Here is an 18,126-nt window from a genome sequence, read left to right as displayed (position 1 = left end):
ATTTTTGAACGGTAGTGCATATTGGTACAAAATATTTCTGTTTTAAATAAATTATGTTCTTTTTTTTAACTCCTAATCCTGAAAAAAAGTATCAAAGGTTATAAGTATATTATAATAGAAAACCATTATTTCAAATTGTAGTAATATTTCACAATATTACAGTTTTTTCTGTATTTTAGATCAAATAAATGCAGCCTTGAGCATAAAAAGCTTCTTTCAAAAACATTAAAATAATGTCCAAAATTTTGGCCGGTACTTTATTTATATATATATAAATAAATATTACATTTGAGCCCCTGAGGAACTTTCTGCATGTCCCTGAGAGACAGCATGTACATTAGACAAAATACATACACGTTTATAGAAAGTGGCAGATGTTCACAAAGACAACTGTTACATAACAGGACTGAGTGGTTGTTAGAAGAGGAAAGACACAATGAGGGTGGATTTCTATAACCATATACTTGAAAACATTAAGTGGCTTTTAATTACAGCTTAACCCTAGCCGGAAGCCCTGTCATACTTCACAGGGCTTTGCCTCTGATTCATCTATACTGAAAATAAAGTTAAGTCGTTTAGACAAGCATCCCTTAAAGGTATTTAATGATACCGCTTGTATTCAGGGTGGATTTACAGACAAGAAATTCATGCACACATCATGGCCATGCTTACTGTGTTGTCTTATGTTATTTATTAAGTACTTATTTATTAAGTAGAATATGTCTCGCACATTATGTGCAGCTCAGAAAGAATACATGAGCATCGCATCGCAACATCTATTGCTAAACTGAAATAATGTGATTTTTTTTGCAGTATAGGCCCGATCATCTCTAGGTCAAAAGAGCCATAAATATAATCTCTTAAAAGCATTAAGTATAGCACTTTAGTTTATGACACCACTTTTTCCATTTTCAGAATTGTTTTATAATTAATGTCTAATTAAAATCTGTGCTGTGACTTTGATAATCTGGTTTATTTCTGATGTCTTTGTTTTGGCTAGGAGAAGTTCTGAATGGCCGGTGACTTTGCAGCCAAATCAGCAGGTGAGTGAAAAAGTTCATTTCAAACCCTGATTAGGCACAGAGTGACAGTGCAATACCTGACTTAGAAATTATTTTTATTTTTTTATTGAAGTGATTGAGTGTGAAAATTATATTATAGATTATACTGATTCATCAACAGCATGTATTATTGCTTAATAATTGCATTGTCCAGAATCTTGGGTAGGTGAGGTATAAATGTTAATGTTTGCTCCCATCTAGTGGTTAATTGGTAGGCTGGCCAAGAAAGACTCTATTACATTTTATTATCATGGTAGCATTACACATAAATAACATTGGTGGAAATAAAATACAATACGTTTACCATCCATAAAAATTTACTTTTTAGTTACTTGTATAAATTGGCTTTGGCAGCTTTAGTAAGACTTAAAGCATATAGTAACAATACCTAATTTAAATTTGAGATTTTTTTTTGTTGTTGTTGCAATTCATACATTTGAATTTGGAATTCAAGCGGATTTATTTTTTTATAATTACATCTTTAATATTAAATGCAATAACACTTTAAAATACTGTTCCTTCGTTAATGAATAACTACACAGGAACAAATGAGTAACGCAATATTAACATTCTGGTAACTATTATTAACTAATAAGAAACTCTGAGTAATAGCGCACTCAGTCAAATGTGGAAGTTCACTATTAGCTAATCAATAATTACTTTTTTTTTCATACCTGCCAGAGGAGTACTAGGAACTGCTATATTACAGGTTCATAATTAATGTGAATAATGCATAATGTATAATTAATTCTAAAGTGAAGATCATGTTAACCCAATGGTAATGACAGTAGTGTTACCAAATCCTTCTAAATGAACTACTAATTATTTGGAACAGTATTGTAAAACGAAGATCATGATAACTCTCTAATAATTACTGAAGTCATTGTAAGCTTTTGAGGTTTTTGTAAGTGTCAGGGTTCTGTCACTTCTGTCTATATCTTGGTTTGGTGACAGAGCTCTGAAACTCTTGGCTTGTCATGTGCTTGTGTTTTAGTCATAAACTCGCGGCATATTTATTAATTAATTTATTTAATAATTTTCTTGTGTAAAAGGTAATTTGCCGTTCCTGTTTTAGAAATACATTGTGATACTTTTACTGATTTAGGCTACTTAACGTAAATGCAGCTGTTCACTTGACTATTTATGCCATAATGACACAGTAGTTAAATTAAGTGTTTAAGCACTAGCCAGCAGTGGCAGCTTCCACTTAACTGATTTTTTGTGTGTTCAATATCTTATAAAAAAATAAAATAAAAAAAAGAACTTAAAGATTAATCAATTGCATCACTGTATTGGCACCTACATGCAGCAAATGTATTATGCACAATTCAACTCTCAATATTACACAATATAGGGTGGCACACTGGAGTGCAGCTTGCACCTTTATTCTGAACAGATTTCACATATTGGTGGGCATCACCAAAACTCACCATCCACTAACAAAATCTTTAAGTTTATCTGTTAAAATGTATTTTATTAACATCACATTTGAAAAATTTAACATCAAATAACAGCATTAAAAACTTTCAAATAGAGAAAATGAAAGTGCAATTATATTATCACTTTGCATGAAATAAGACTCAAAAGTAGATAAAAAAAATTGTGTTTGCATTTAGCCTCTGATAACATCAAATTCAGAAACTGGGAAAGTGTGGACTAGTTGTGCTTTGATTCATTTTGTCACTTTGCAAACTGCAAAAAGAACAAAAAAAAAATAAAAAAAATAATGATAATCATCTCAAATTGAGCCGGAGGTGGTAAATTCCTAATAATTTACGTAATTTTGTTTTTAGGTATTTTAAGATAACTTACCTAAAATACGTTGCGCATACAACTAACGCGATCGTTATAAAGGTGTTTAAACAACAAAACACATCCACTTGCACATATTTGACAATCGGAATATCAGATATATCCTGAGTGCTATAGCTAACAAATTTGTGAAATTTTGAATAAAAAGAAATAAAAGCAGATCATCAGTCATTCATTCAGCGCTATTGTGGCTGCGGTGTGACAAGCACCGTCTCCGTGGGAACCATAAAGTGATAGCCTAGCTACTACGATCAATAACGGTCGCCTTGAAAAACTTTTAAACTTACGTGTAAAAAGGTTCAGCAAGGCTTACATTTAAATGTGTCTTTGTTTTGTTTTGAGTGTATGGTCAATAAATAAAGGAATTAAAAAGATGGGCACAAAACCTGTTTGTCGCGCCCCATTTGTCATGTCTCTATTCCCCCCCCAGCAGTGGGCCGCGCACGCGCCCGCGCCTCACACTTTGAGAAACGCACCTCCGTTTGGTCAGGATTTTTCCTCTTTTTGGCTGGTGTCGACCATAGACTGTAAAAAATGGTGTCGACCAACAATGAAAAATCGTTGTCTGGCTGCCTTTCAGTGTCCTTTTTCATCTTTCCATCCGTTAGCATGCACCGTCAGCTTTCTCCAACCATTCATCCCAGCGACTGCGCAAAATAGTGAACAAACTTGGTAGAGAAAGCGGGTTGGGTAATACCAAGTAGTCGGCGGTGCGGTGGGCGGGGGGTACATTACAGATTATTTAAAATATGATACTATCTTTCTTGCTGGCAAATGAAATAAAGAAAACGAACAAAAGTATTCATTCTGAATATTTCATATTTATTTTAATCTGAATGATGTGATGATTCTGGGGGGGTTATATTAGCTGGATCAGATTTTTGGGGGGGTCATAACCCCCGTAACCCCCGTGCAAATTACGCGCATGATTGCATTACTCATTTGTTCCTTTGTAGTTATTAATTAATGATAAAACAGTATTCTAAAGTGTTACCAAACATTTTAATACACTGCTCAAAAAAAATTAAAGGAACACTTTGAAAACACATCAGATCTCAATGGGGAAAAATATCATGCTGGATATCTATACTAATATGGACTGGGTAATGTGTTATGAACGAAAGGATGCCACATCGTTTGATGGAAATGAAAATGATCAACCTACAGAGGATTGAATTCAAAGACACCCCGGAAATCTAAGTGAAAAAATGATGCAGCAGGCTTGTCAATTTTGCTGAAATTTCATTGCAGCAACTCAGAATGGTACTCAGTAGTTTGTATGGCCCCCACGTGCTTGTATGCATGCCTGACAACGTCGGGGCATGCTCCTAATGAGACGACGGATGGTGTCCTGGGGTATTTCCTCCCAGATCTGGACCAGCGCATCACTGAGCTCCAGGACAGTCTAAGGTGCAACCAGGTGATGTCAGATGGACCGAAACACAATGTCCCAGAGGTGTTCTATTGGATGTAGGTCAGGTGAGCGTGGTGGCCCTTCAATGGTATCATTCCTTCATCCTCCAGGAACTGCCTGCATGCTCTCGCCACATGAGGCCAGGCATTGTTGTGCTCCAGGAGGAACCCAGGACCCACTGCACCAGCATAGGGTCTGACACTGGATCCGAGGATTTCATCCCGATACCTAATGACAGTCAGGGTGCCATTGTCTAGCCTGCAGAGGTCTGTGCGTCCCTCCATGGATATGCCTCCCCAGACCATCACTGACCCACCACCAAACCGGTCATGCTGAACGATGTTACAGGCAGCATAACATTCTCCACGGCTTCTCCAGACCCTTTCCTGTCTGTCACGTGCTCAGGGTGAACCTGCTCTCATTTGTGAAAACCACAGGGCACCAGTGGCGGACCTGCCAATTCTGGTGTTCAATGGGAAATGCCAATCGAGCTCCCTGGTGCTGGGCAGTGAGCACAGGGCCCACTCGAGGACGTCGGGCCCTCAGGCCACCCTCATGAAGTCTGTTTCTGATTGTTTGGTCAGAGACATTCACACCAGTGGCCTGCTGGAGGTCATTTTGTAGGGCTCTGGCAGTGCTCATCATGTTCCTCCTCGCACAAAGGAGCAGATACCGGTCCTGCTGATGGGTTAAGGACCTTCTACGGCCCTGTCCAGCACTCCTAGAGTAGCTGTCTGTCTTCCTGGAATCTCCTCCATGCTCTTGAGACTGTGCTGGGAGACACAGCAAACCTTCTGGCAATGGCACGTATTGATGAGCCATCCTGAAGGAGCTGGACTGCCTGCGCAACCTCTGTAGGGTCCAGGTATCGCCTCATGTTACCAGTAGTGACACTGACCCTAGCCAAATGCAAAACTGGTGAAAAACAGTCCGAAAAGATGAGTAGGGAAAAAATGTCAGTGGCCTCCACCTGTAAAACCATTCCTGTTTTGGGGGTTGTCTCACTGTTGCCCATCTAGTGCACCTGCTGTTAATGTCATTAACACTAAAGCAGCTGAAACTGATTACCAACCCCCTCTGTTACTTAACTGACCAGATCAATATCCCAGGAGTTTAACTGACTTGATGCTATTCTCTGATTAAAAAGTGTTTCCTTTATTTTTTTGAGCTCGATTGGCATTTCCCATTGAACACCAGAATTGGCAGGTCCGCCACTGGTGCCCTGTGGTTTTCACAAATGAGAGCAGGTTCACCCTGAGCACGTGACAGACAGGAAAGGGTCTGGAGAAGCCGTGGAGAATGTTATGCTGCCTGTAACATCGTTCAGCATGACCGGTTTGGTGGTGGGTCAGTGATGGTCTGGGGAGGCATATCCATGCAGGGACGCACAGACCTCTGCAGGCTAGACAATGGCACCCTGACTGTCATTAGGTATCAGGATGAAATCCTTGGATCCATTGTCAGGCCCTATGATGGTGCAGTGGGTCCTGGGTTCCTCCTGGTGCACAACAATGCCCGGCCTCATGTGGTGAGAGCATGCAGGCAGTTCCTGGAGGATGAAGGAATGATACCATTGAAGGGTCACCACGCTCACCTGACCTACATCCAATAGAACACCTCTGGGACATTGTGTTTCGGTCCATCTGACATCACCTGGTTGCACCTCAGACTGTCCAGGAGCTCAGTGATGCGCTGGTCCAGATCTGGGAGGAAATACCCCAGGACACCATCCGTCGTCTCATTAGGAGCATGCCCCGACGTTGTCAGGCATGCATACAAGCACGTGGGGGCCATACAAACTACTGAGTACCATTTTGAGTTTCTGCAATAAAATTTCAGCAAAATTGACAAGCCTGCTGCATCATTTTTTCACTTAGATTTCCGGGGTGTCTTTGAATTCAATCCTCTGTAGGTTGATCATTTTCATTTCCTTCAAACGAAGTGGCATCCTTTCGTTCATAACACATTACCCAGTCCATATTAGTATAGATATCCAGCATGATATTTTTCCCCATTGAGATCTGATGTGTTTTCAAAGTGTTCCTTTAATTTTTTTGAGCAGTGTATATTAAATCTGTTAATTGAAATAAAGTTGAAAAAATAAATATTAGTTGAAAAACTTAAACTCAGGAATTAGAAATGTTTGTCTTGGCAATAAACTGAAATAAGTTGATGTTGAAGCACTAAAATATATAAATAAATTAAACCTAAATAGCAATATTTTAAAAATCTAATAAAATGACAAAAGCACATAAAGAAACAGCAAGTAGCATATTTAATTAAACGTAAAATTTTCAAGTAGAAAAATGGAAATAGTATTTTCTTCTAAAACTGGTGTATGTTATTTAACCACACTCCTTAAAAAAAATCAAGGTTATATGTTGGCATCGATGGTTCCATGAAGAACTTTTACCATCCTTTCAGGGTGCAGAAAAGGGAAGAGTTGAGTTGAGGATCTAAGCGCAGTTAAATTTTTTCATTAAATAAACAAAAGAAGATAATCCTAGAAGATAAAGCTAATAATCCAATAAGGGGAACCGTACTGAAACAGCCTTGGTAAAACTAAGACAATAACCAACAAAAGAAACAGAAGAACCTCAGGAATATAAATACACAGGATGGTAACTAACTAAACTAGAAACAGGTGTGAAACATAATCAGTAACCATGGTGACAAATAAAGGAATACTTGTTTACTAGGAATACCTGTTAACTATTATGGTCCCAAGGTTCTGTCCGCCCCGTCAGTCAGGACATTTCACGGCAAAGGGATGCGCCTTCTCGAGGGGGGCGTTATGTCACATGTATGTTCAGTTTAGTTCAGTTTCTGTCTTGTCTGTATTAGTTCTCATTAGTCACTTTGGATTCTCATTAAGTTTTGTCAGCTGTTCCTGTTTAGTGCCTCATTTGCTATGTGTATTTATACTCCCCGTTCTGTTCAGTCCCTGGTCGGTTATTGTTTGTGTGAACATGGTCGTGTATCCTCTGAGTTTGTCATTTAATTAAAAGACTTTGTATCTATCACCATCTTCTTTGTCATGCGCCTTTCTACAGCAACAGTTACAAGTAGCTTCCATAAAAAATACTCTACATCTCCCAATACTCATAGGAGTTGGTGTGGACATATGTACTGGGACTTCACCTCAATCAACCTAACAAATAGATTCACTGCTAATTTCAATGAAGGATATGTCGACATTAAAATGAATCTATTGCCTATTGTCACAAAAGTGCTAAGTTAACTGGTCATACAATGTGGGATTCTGGCCATAAACACTAATATACAGTCATGCTTACGTACAATATTGGTTTTGTAATTTGATCCTGTTTTTGTCTGTAGAGCAATCGATCCATGTACAGTATCTTGTTACAGTTCATTATTTCCCCAACTAAACAGTGTAGTTCTGGGATCATCTCAGATCCATATAACATTTTGGCATAACCAACCTCTCCTGCAGTAGAGTTGTGTGTGTCCGTGTACTTTCTCTGTGGTTTGTTTGGCTTTCAAGTCAATTTTAATTTTGTGCTATAACTGCATAGAGATTATCAAATATGAAATGAGTTGTATTCAGTTATAAAGCAGCTCTGTAGAAAACAGTGATGTCAACGTCCAGCTCAGTTACGTTCTCCTAAAGCAGCGTCAGTGCAGTGTTACGTCCAGAGACGTATTATTATTATTGTCGTGGTCCATCAGGGGCCTGTATCATGATGGTAGTAGAACAAACTCAGGGTTGCAGGATTAGTTTCGAGTTAACAAAACCAAACCAATCCAACCAGGCTTTGTTGGTACCATGATGCTGATCATCAACTTTCTCTGTCAACTCAGGCTTTGATCCTGAGTTTAGGTGTGACATCAGTAGCGAACAGCCAATCACATGCATTCAAAACTCATTAAAATTATTTTCCCGCGAGAGAAGCAGCGCAGCGTAGCGTAACAGCAGCCAAATCAATAATATTGCTAAATATTAAGTGTCCTCAACTAAGCAAGCCAAAAGGCGACAGTGGCAAGATACCCAAACTCCATGGGTGACAGAAATGGAGAAAAAAAGCTTAGGAGAAACCACACTCAGTCGGGGGGCCAGTTCTCCTCTGGCCAATTGAACATGATATGGTTTTGATTCCAGCCTGCAGCACAAGTCAGACTGTAGATTAGTATCATTCAGAATATTTTATCCAGTTCCTTCGGTTTGAAGTTTGGGACATCACGCCAGTATATGGTGGGGTGGACTCATTGTTGTGGTTTGATCATCTTTATCAACAGATGCCAACCTTGGCTACCACCTGTTCCCTGGAGCGCTATCTTGATTATGCACTCTGGCTAAGTGGTTCATCCTTCACTGTGGGAGAGGTTAACGTCTGCCATGTGGATGAAACCAATGCCAGCTGCCCTCCTCACGCAACGGCAGCTTTCAATACCAGCACGGAAAGTGCTCAGTTTTCAGGACCTGATGCCAAAGTTAGCGGACCCACCTATCATGGCCGTCAAGACAGACCATGGCCTTAAGAAGATTTCCACTCTTCTGTCCTCATGTCCATAATCTGTTCAGAAGAAGCGAAACCCTGAGTCTGTTTCAGTGAGTGAAATTCCTGAGTCTGTTCTAGTGAGAGAAATTCCTGTTCTGTTCCAGTGAGAGAAATTCCGGAGTCTGTTCCTGTGAGAGAAATTCCTGTTCGGTTCCAGTGAGAGAAATTCCTGTTCTGTTCCAGTGAGAGAAATTCCGGAGTCTGTTCCAGTGAGAGAAATTCCGGAGTCTGTTCCAGTGAGAGAAATTCCGGAGTCTGTTCCTGTGAGAGAAATTCCGGAGTCTGTTCCAGTGAGAGAAATTCCTGTTCGGTTCCAGTGAGAGAAATTCCTGTTCTGTTCCAGTGAGAGAAATTCCGGAGTCTGTTCCAGTGAGAGAAATTCCGGAGTCTGTTCCTGTGAGAGAAATTCTGGAGTCTGTTCCAGTGAGAGAAATTCCTGTTCGGTTCCAGTGAGAGAAATTCCGGAGTCTGTTCCAGTGAGAGAAATTCTGGAGTCTGTTCCAGTGAGAGAAATTCCTGTTCTGTTCCAGTGAGAGAAATTCCGGAGTCTGTTCCAGTGAGAGAAATTCTGGAGTCTGTTCCAGTGAGAGAAATTCTGGAGTCTGTTCCAGTGAGAGAAATTCCAGAGACTGTTCCAGTGAGAGAAATTCCTGTTCTGTTCCAGTGAGAGAAATTCCGGAGTCTGTTCCAGTGAGAGAAATTCCGGAGTCTGTTCCAGTGAGAGAAATTCCTGAGTCATGGGAAAATTACATTGTACCGTTTGCAATTGAGTTAATATTGTTTGATTAGGATACATACAAACAAGTGCTATTCTAGACCACAGATTGGAGAATGTATTTGCTTTCAATAAAGAGATAGTGTGCACATCCAGACACTTTTTGGCAGGTGCTCGATCAAAATAAATCATCAAACTCTAAATAAACAAAAATCGGCACATTGCTACTTCTGCTCCCAAAGATTTATTAAAAAGAGCAACGTTTCGACCCAAAGGGTCCTTGTCAGGCGTTTGGGAGCAGAAGTAGCAGTGTGCCGATTTTTGTTTATTTTGAGAATGTCTTTGCTCACATGACAGGCTCCTTGGTCTTCATAAGGGCTCATTAGTATCCACAGGGAACCTACTACCTTTAGAGAGTAAATGAGTGTTTAGTAAACAAAGGAGAAAGCACATTATCTCTGCAAGACTGACAGTTGGCTTTAAAGATTTTGTACCACTGACAAGTTTCATGGCTGATTTGGACAGCTAGCAGCAGAAGGCAGCAAGCAGAAAACTTCAAAAATACAGCACCTCAAGATATTTGTCAAAGCTTTGGGCTATAGTTGCTTCTATATATTTCACAGTGTGCAGTTCTCTAATACTTTTCACATGTGCACACACACAAACATTTGTGTCACAGAATTCTCAAAACTACACCAGAGTTGTTTGTTTTGTTTATAGTGTTGTCTTATTTCGACTTTTAATTTCTTCAAATATGAAGTGTCTAATTTTTCAATGTTTAAATACTTTCTCCTTTCCCACTTCAATGTGCAGTGATCTACATAATTGTCTGGGTCTCAGTCAACAACTTTAATGCAAGGATACTTACAAGCAATATCAAACTATTTTCACACAATGCTGGTTTATGTCCATAGTGGACACTTGCAAGTGTGATATTACTTTTGTAAATCAAAGTACAAATACGAACAATTAAGAATGGTACAAAAAACAAAACAAAAAAAAAACGAGTATTCCAAAGTCCCCTTGTTTGTGCATCAGGACTTTAATATTGAGTAACTTATAATAAAAACTTAGTAATTCTAACAAAAATAATTTCAAACAAATCCACAGATGAACCGCAACACAGAGCAACACAGTTGTGTATCATTTCGAGTTTTGAACGAATCGGTTGAATGAATTATTCAAACAATTCACTCATAGACTGTTAATTTTGCCACCTACTTGCGTATTGATGTAAAGTGCAATAAGAGTCACTGTACCAGTCTACAAAGAAACCTTGCTGATCTGAGTAAAACCATTGGATCATCACCGAATCAGAACACGTTTACATTTGTCCACATCAGCAGCTTCTGTATCCAGGAACCTGTTTGGATATATTTTTCCTGGGCAATATTTAAATTAGGGTTGCACAATTAATCGAAAAAATAATCTTCTGAAATAATTATGAAAGGTGTAAATTACACAGTTGAACAATGATGAACGCACCCAGAGTCAACTTCTTCTATTTACAATGTGTTTTGGCCTATCTAGCAATTCCTATAGTGAATGATTAATTTGTTTAAAGGGTTAGTTCACCCAAAAATGAAAATTCTGTCAGTAATTACTCACCCTCAAGTTGTTCCAACCCTGTAAGACTTTCTTTCATCTTCGGAACACAAATTAAGATATTTTGAATGAAATCTGAGAGCTGTCTCACTCCTCCATAGGCTTCTAGGCAATTTCATTCTGCCGGTCCAGAAAAGTTAGTAAAAACATTGTTAAAATAGTCCAAGTGACTACAGTGGCTCAACCTTAATTTTATCAAGAGACGAGAATACTTTTTGCGCGCAAAAACAAAACAAAAATAACAACTTTATTCAACTATTCATTTTCTTCTATGTGGGCCTCTGACGTGAGTTCACAAGAGAGGACAGGATACGTTGCCATATACCACAATGGAAAATGGTCAAAAAAGTAGTTTTTCTATAAAATTATGATTTTCTTTTCTATTTAATAGCTTTTTTTTAATTATTAATTTTTTTAAATTGATAGATTTATATACTTGGAGCTTATGCAAACCAAAAATAAGTAGATCCCTATCATTTAATCCCTAATTCCAATCATTCCCAATCATTTGGCTAACTCATCCTCACTCTCATCACATGGCAGAGCTAACTCTTCACTCTTCCTATCGCCCTGTCCATAACATATTGCTGTATTAATTTTCTGAAAAGAATAAATCAATTTGTTATTTATACATAAATACACCTAAACTACAATAAACACTTCAAATAAATAAATAACTGCAATCATATTGTTGATGCTACTCTCTAAAAAAGAAATCCCAAGGGGGAAATACATTACTGCAATGCTACTGTGGTATAGCGTTGCCACATGGCAACATACTTATTTTCCATAGTGGTACAGTGTTGCCATATGGAAACATTGATATTTTCTCAATTTACAATAAAACTATGTCAGACAAAGTTGATTTGTGTATACAAATATCTAATTTAATAATCAAAGAAGCTGTAAAAAAAATAAAAAAGGGTCCCACTTTATATTAAGTGGCTTTAAGTACTATGTACTTAAACATGTACTATGTACTAAGTACTATGTACATATGTACATCGAAAAATAAATACAATGTACTTATTGTGTTCAGGTTGTATTGTAAAACACTTGTGCTGCTATTGAGGTGTGATACGGGTAAGGTTAGGGGCAGGTGTGGTGGTATGGGTCGGTTTAAGGGTGGGTTAAGGTGTAAGGGAAGGGTCAACAGTGTAATTACAAATGTAATTGCATAAATTAATTACAGCTGTAATTACATGCAGGTATTTTCAAAATATTAGTACAATGTAAAAACATGCATGTACACAATAAATCCATTGTATCAAATTATTAATTTCAATGTAAGTACATAGTACTCAAAATCACTTAATATAAAGTGGGACCGAAAAAATCCCCCTTGAGAAGAGATGTTTAGAAATGAGGTTAATAGAGCAATTTCTGGAGCACTTAAACAGGTGTCTTCCTTATGAGGGTGATAGAGGGAAAGAGAGTTTTGGAGGGACATTCATATGTCATGTGACTTAACATCTGCACATTATTGGCTACCTTAAGGCCTGTCCTTTTAATTCCCATAGAGCAATATATTGTATTTTTTTCTGAATAACAAGGAAGTGAGGCAACGGCAACGCTGTACCATAAAGAGTTAAAGGAATTGGTACAACAAGTACAACAAAAAACGATCCATTGAAAAGCAACCTGAAATGCATCCTGATTGTTTGACAGGACTGAAGAGATAGTTGAGATCAACACCTGCATGTGCAGCTTGTGAACGACTTAACTGACAACTGACCTCATCGTTACCTAGAAATTAACCTTGTGACAGTTTGACCCAGACTTCTTATAACAATTCCTGACATATTATGGCAATGTGGTGTAATAAAAATGACAGCATTTGTAACACAAGTTTTGCATAAAAATATATATGTACTGTTATATTTCATCACCCAAAACTCAGTTTTGCTCCACTCAACTTGTCAGAAGTTGTACATATGTTAACTGTTCATGCAAGAGTGCAGAACTCAGTGAAGTCCCGCTGAACTGACGTGAGTGATAGCTAGGGGGAAAAAAAATGAAATAAAGATATTAAAAGATAAATAAAACAAAGACATTGTGGCTTGAAATAATTAATATGTAAGTATCTTTTATTTATTAATTCTCTCTTGTTAGTTATGGACACATTTTAATTTGTTCCCTCAATTTAGATATCAGCTGGAAAAACAAATTGCTCAAAATTGCTCAAAAAACAATAAACATTTGTTTAAGTGGAACAAATTAATAAACCGTATTATCAATTTTCAGGATTGAGCCCTCAGGCTGAGACTGAAGGTCCCTTCGTGTGGTAAGAGCCGCCGAGGAGGGACACAAGGTCCGATAACCACACTTGGCCTGGCCAGAATGGGACAACCAGCAACAGACAGACTCAGACTCTTCCCAGAACTCCTGGGAGCAGAGCGATCAGGAGAAATGCATACAGATCCAGAGGGGCTGGATGCATGAGGGAGAACCAGAGTGGGCAGTCTCATTTCTAGAGACGCAAATATGTCCACTTCCTCCTGGCTGAACTCCCTCCATATCTGCTCCACCACCTCAGGTTGGAGCCTCCATTCCCCGGGTCTCAACCCCTGCTTTGACAAGATGTCTGCTCCCTTGTTTTTATGCCCAGGGATGTAGACTGCTCTCAGGGTAGAAATCAGCAGATTCCCTTGAGCCCACAGTAGGATCAGGTGTGCCAGGCGTGACCGCAGACGTCCCCCCCCCCCCCCCCCCCCACATGATTTATGTAAAAGACCACCGATGTGTTGTCTGTCTGGATAAGCACATGATGGCAGGTCAGATCAGATCAGGTCAGGTCAGAGAGGAAGTGTTTCAATGTTACAAAGACAGCCATCATCTCCAGGCAATTTATGTGCCACGAAAGATGATGACTCCACCACAGACCGTGTGTTGAGTGACCATTTATAATCGCTCCCCAGCCCATGACAGATGTATCCGTCATCAGTGTTAGCCTATGTGACAAGGAGTTCCCAGCATGAAACCCTGGGAAAAGAACCAAGGTTTCTTCCACATTACCAAGGTACGAAGAAATCTGTGCATAACCTTAATCAAGCGGAATTGGTTGCCCATCAGGAAATACCCCTTGGTCTTGAGCCACCACTGCAAGGGTCTCATGTACAGCAGGCCAAAGGGTACCACTTTGGAAGCTGCCGTCATCAGACCCAACAGTCTCTGAAACTGACAGTGAGTGACTAGCCTAGCTTCATCTTGTTTACGGCTGCGAGGGTCAAATCGATGTGAGTAAGAGACAGACTTGCCTGTATTGTCATAGAATCCCACACCACGCCTAGAAAAGTGTCCCTCTGTTCCGGATAAAGCACACTTTACTTAGCGTTCAGCCTTAACCCAAACTCTTTCATGTGGGCGAAAGCAACATCTTGATGCCTATCCTCCAACTGCTCCAACAGCACTAATATCAGCCAATCATCAATATAATTTAATACGCGAATGCCCTGGAGTCGCAGCTGAGCCAGAGTTGCATCTATGCATTTGTGGAAGTGTGGGGTGACATAGCTCCCCGCAGGAGGAGCTGGTTGACGGCCGGGGATCCCCCAAGACCTGAGCCTGCTGAGGGAGGTAGTGCTGGAACACTGCCGCTTGCTTTTTACCCGCTTGGAACCGTCACCAAAGAGGCCAGAAGAAGACAGCTAGGCATCCAGCAAAAAAAAAAAAAAAAAGTCCTTTTCCTCAGGTCGGACAAATTCAGCCAGAAATGCCACTCTGTAGCCACAAGGTGCTGCCATAGAAGGACCAATGGTTGTGGACATCTCCTTAGTGACTCCTTAACTGCATCCAGACCCACCTCCTTGACATTGAATGCAGACAAGCACTGTCCTGACCTGCTGCTATATAAGCCTTACCCACCAAGGCCAAAGTTGTTCTACGTGGCCTGGTGCATAAAGTCGGGGTCTTGAGGGACGACGCCATGTCAGGGGACAGATAACTCACAAGCATCTGTTCCACCTTAAGCATTGCCCCATACCCGTGCTCTTGAATCGTCTATGACTTGGGGACTGATGAGCCGGCTGAAAACAGTATCGACCAGTTCGACCTTGACACCTCTGTGTGGAGGTCGGGAAAAACGGCAACGTCGAGGTTGTGATTTTATAGGCAGGAAACACAGGAAACTCACTCTGGGGGATGAAACTGCAGTGCGTGCTTCCGAACCCAGAGAAAGGTGCTAGATCTAAAGTAGGACAGAGAAAAGGCTGGGCCCGTCTCCAACCCCTCCACGACCCTGTGTATCCCCATCCTTGATGTAGAGAGGGCAAGGAGGAACACACGATTTCAACAACGAACTTCTGGTTGCTCGCTATTGTCTAAAAAAAGTGCTTGTGACAAATAAACAATAAACAGACAGAGACACTCAATTTCACACAGAACACTTGCTAAAGGCACAGAAGCTAACAGTTTGTTCCTGATGGGCTTTTAAATGTCCTGGTCATGACGTCGCCCCACCTGTGACATTCTGCCATGCCATTGGACTAATTTCACACGTGCTTCAAGACACAATCATGCAGAGGCGTTCCCAGAGCGTTGCAACTATTATGCAGTGCGAGTTCCCTGGAAAGGAACGTGGGTGAGTTTTGTATGACGACATTTGAATTCAGACATGATGGCTAGATTGCATTTAGATTGGAATGAGATCCCATCACAATGTGTGGGACACACAGATCAAATAACATTCCGAACACAGATGCATTTACACTTGTCTTTTTCAATGCATACGTGGACAATGTTCAGATACAGGTTGCATGTTAATGTGTAACATGGACAATCTGTCTAAAACATGCCACACACAAACAAGTGGAGAGATACAAACAGTCTGTGTCATATCAGCACTTGAAAATATTAGTAGAATAAAAAAAATGTATACTATGGAAGTCAATGGGGACCATCAACTCTTTGGTTATCAACATTCTTCAAAATATCTTCTTTTGTGTTCAGCGGAAGAAAGATATTCCTGCAGGTTTGACAGATAGAACTATCCCTTTAAAGGTTCTTCATAGGAGCATCAATGCCAATAAAGAATTTTTTTAAGAGTGTAAAAAAGCAAAATGATATTTATCAGTCATTGGGAAGCATTGCCACAGGCCACAGCTGACCAATAGCACGTAAAAACAGCACAGGAATAGATTAGTGATATACTACACCACAGTCAGATGGTACACCCATAGAGGCACTGGAGCACAAAGAGATTAGGATAATAAGCCAAAGCCAAGAAAGCGCTTTCAAGAAAGAAGGTATAAGATTGCAACCTGCTATCAGGTTGGCTCTGGTTCGCCCTGGATGACATTGTGAAAGGTGTCAGTCTGTAGACTGAGTTACACACTCATTTATATTTACTATAACCCCAATTCTGTAACCCATTTTTTTGGAAGCAAATCATACAAAACGTTTTGGCAAAAAAAAAAAAAAAAGAAAAGTTATATACAGTGGCCAAAAGTGATGTCTTCTTTTTTCTACAAGTTTGATTAAATCATCAAAATATGAGGAAAATATTTTATATATTTTAAATTTGAGAGACAAACACAACACACAATATTCTTTCAAAATCTTTTAACACATTTTTAATTATATTTAGATATAAAGGGTGAAGATATAAATTTTCCTAGGCCAGTATCATACTTAAAAAAAAAAAAAAAAAAAACGAAGGGTTTAAAAGACAATAAATATTCAGTAATATTATCGATTTAACTGCACTGACACTATCGGAAGAGAACAAAATAACTTCACTAACTTTGCAACATCGACTTAAGTGAACTGAACAATGACATTATTATCTTCTGTAGAACTGCTTTACAGATAAAATTGTTTTATAATTTTATTTATTTATTTTTGATGAAACAATCTGTATTGTATAAAGCACTGTATATAAATAAATGTGGCATGACTTGACTTCTATTGTCATTTACAAGTCATTTAAAAAGCCCTATTTTACCAAAAAGTCAAGTTATGTGTCAGTTTTGAAGAGGATACCCAGCTAATTTAAACATTGTTACGCCCTGTTGTCATTCTAAAAATGTCTATTTTCAAAATTCCATACAATTATCATTTAAATTCCTTACATTTACATGTAAAAAGAATTTCACAACTTACACACATGAGACATAAGGCATTACAATAAACCGCTTCAGAGCATCTCAGACCTCTTAAAGGAGAACTCCGGTCAATTTTAACATTGAGCTCATTTTTTTGTAAATTTGGAGTGCTGTCAGAACAACGACAAAAATCGATGTTGCCTACACCGTGTTATCCTCTTTTTAAAATGTACACCCTGTTGTTGAAGTCCACAGTAGTCGATTGTCGAGTTCACGCGCATGATAACCTATGCGCGTGAACTCGACAATCGACTACTGTGGACTTTGACCGAAAACAGGATGTAAATACAGGTATGTGCGCTGGCTTAAATAACATCATTTTTATTTATATCTTTCACATCTACTGCAGTCAGATTCACCCGCGTTCACTCTAAAGGAATCACTCACAATGGCTGGGCACTTGTAATGACACATCAAGGATGTTAAGAGGCTAAAAGCAGGTTTAAAACTTGCCCCATTGAAGTCAACAGGGTGCAAATTTTAAAAAGAGGATAACACGGTGTAGGCAACACCGATTTTTGTCGTTGTTCTCTGTACTGACAGCACTCCAAATTTACAAAAAAATGAGCTCAATGTTAAAATTGACCGGAGTTCTCCTTTAAAGGCACATTATCAGGACATAATGTCCACTACATAACACCATATCAGTTTGGTCTGTTTTGTTTTGTTTGTTTATTCAAAGAACCATGAATATTTCAATAAAAAGTGTTTAGGTTATGCAAAAATGCAATAGAACATTAAATCGGATGTCTTATCTAATTCTACTGTATATACAACAACCTTATACAAACAAAATGTTGTTGTAGAACTTTGTTTATTCAATATATATAATTCTCTTTTATTGGCTAATGATGCATACATGTCTGTCAAGACAATACAAATGATGCTACCTCAT

Source organism: Squalius cephalus (assembly GCF_949319135.1).
Source record: "Squalius cephalus genome assembly, chromosome: 20".
Classification (NCBI taxonomy): domain Eukaryota; kingdom Metazoa; phylum Chordata; class Actinopteri; order Cypriniformes; family Leuciscidae; genus Squalius; species Squalius cephalus.
The sequence above is the reverse complement of the archived record's forward strand: the minus strand, read 5'-3'. Positions refer to the sequence as shown.